General features: G+C 36.3%; 1 pseudogene; it reads left to right on the forward strand.

Moving 5' to 3' along the window:
* The first annotated feature begins 395 nt into the window (after positions 1–395).
* Positions 396–495, forward strand: LOC131226475 (small nucleolar RNA R71; annotated as a pseudogene).
* Positions 496–2,121: the final 1,626 nt, after the last annotated feature.

Genomic DNA, 2,121 nt, shown 5'->3' on the forward strand with positions numbered 1-2,121 from the left:
ATATCTCTTGAAAAGTAGAAATTGTTGGGTAATTCTCAGTTTTATATATGTTATAAGCGCAAATACCACAAACAACTTTTGTAGCCTTTTTGGGTTCTGCCTTCTTAAGTTCCATGGCCTCAACTTTTCTTGTGAGTTTGACTACTCTTGCATTTATATCATCTTCCTCTTTTAAAATATAAATTCCTCCCCTTTCCTTTGATTGAGTAGGCTTAAAAGTGGTGGTTCTTAGGGAGGTATCCCATGATTGCGAGTTTTCAGCAAGTTTATCAAAATAATCCCACGCATCATCAGCTTCCTTTTTCATGAATTCCCCATTACACATCATCTCCATAAATTGGCGTATGGATGATGTCAATCATTCATAGAAAAAGCTCGTTATCCACCATGTTTTATAGCCATGTTGTGGACATGAATTTATGAGATCCTTAAATCGCTCCCAACATTGGAAGGTCTCACCCTCTTTTTGTGCAAAATTCATGTTTACTTAAGGTATTCGTTTTATGATATAGAAAGAACTTTTTAAGAAACTCCCTTGTCATCTCAGCTCATGTGCCAATGGACCGTGGTCTTAAGGAATGTAACCATGACTTAGCATTTTCTTTTAAAGAGAAAGGAAACAATTTTAGTCTTATTGTGTCCTTAAACACGTTTGAGAAGTGTAATGTAGATGTTATCTCATCGAACTCTTTCATATGCAAGTATGGACTTTTAGATTCTAGTCTATGAAGCTTAGGAAAGAGTTGAATCACCCCTAGTTTAACATCCACAATTCCTACATTCAATGAAAATATCATACAAGAAGGTGTACTCACCCCCGCCGGCTGTAAATAATCTCGTAGAGTACGAGGCGGGGGTGCATTATGCAACTCATTCTCATCTTGGGCTTCCTCAACTGGATGTTGATGTTGATGTGTAGCCATAACTTCTGTTGACTCTGAGGATCTTAAGTGGTGTCTAATCCGGTGATGGATAGGCAACCCTTCAACTAATCGTCCTTCACTCAAGAGATGGAGAGTGTTATCACGAACCCACTTGGGCATGAAACACTCGTAGCCCTTAAATTTTAAACAACTAATAACTGAGAAAAAGGAAAACTAAAGCAAATTAGAAATCTAAAAGAAAGAGAGAATTGGACCGAAGTTACCAGATAAAAGTCACTATGTTAGGATCCTACAAAACAGAAAATAGTGTTAGTTCTTATAGATAATTGCAGAAAATTCGAACCTAGAAACAAAAACTTAAACCTAATCCTAAACTAATTCCAATACTATTTAATCTCAAAAATTGCAATCGTAGTCCCCGGCAACAGCGTGTAACAGTGCCAAAAACTTGTTCATAACCCCAAGTGCAGGGTCATGATGTATTAATAACTCGGTGAGATCGAGGTCGAATCCACAGGGACTAAACTTGTACGTACTCTGAAAATAACTAGAAGTAGAACTAAAATCGAAAACTGATCTAAATTCTGGAATAAAAGAAGTAATTGTGAATGAGTATCAACAATCAAAAGGAAACTAGAGTGCTAAGGATCCACTTGTAGCTATCAAGATGCTTCCTCGCTTGATTCAATAAACACAACTAGAATCGAAGTCCTATTCTATCCAACTGGAAGAAAAAATAATTAAAGCACAATTTGAACTTTGTATTGACTTAGTTTGCACATGGAGGAGTATTGTGATGATTGGAAGGGATTCCATCATCCTACCATGCCCAGGAGATGATGGTGAACAACAGGATTTACTGTTCTCACAATCTTAGAATGGAAAAGAAGATATTCAAAGCCATCGTAGCATTTATTATCATTTGAGTCACGATGAACCATAAAAAACTGAAAATATTCATTAAATTCAAACTAGAATTCAATGAAGTTCAATATAAACAAGAATTAAAGAAAAATAAACATCCCAACACGTTACAAGCTTCACCTCTTAGCTCTAACTAAGAGGTTTAGTTAACCGCCGACATGATTAAAACCAAATCTCTTAAACAAAACATGAAAATAAACTAAGGAAGAGGAGGAAAAACTCTTGGGAGGTTGCTCCACCCTTTGGCTCTACTCCTTGAACCCTAATTTGTGTTTAGAACTCCTCAAGGAACCCATATTTATAACCTTTGCTT

This window comes from Magnolia sinica, chromosome 14, assembly GCF_029962835.1.
Source record: "Magnolia sinica isolate HGM2019 chromosome 14, MsV1, whole genome shotgun sequence".
Lineage (NCBI taxonomy): Eukaryota > Viridiplantae > Streptophyta > Magnoliopsida > Magnoliales > Magnoliaceae > Magnolia > Magnolia sinica.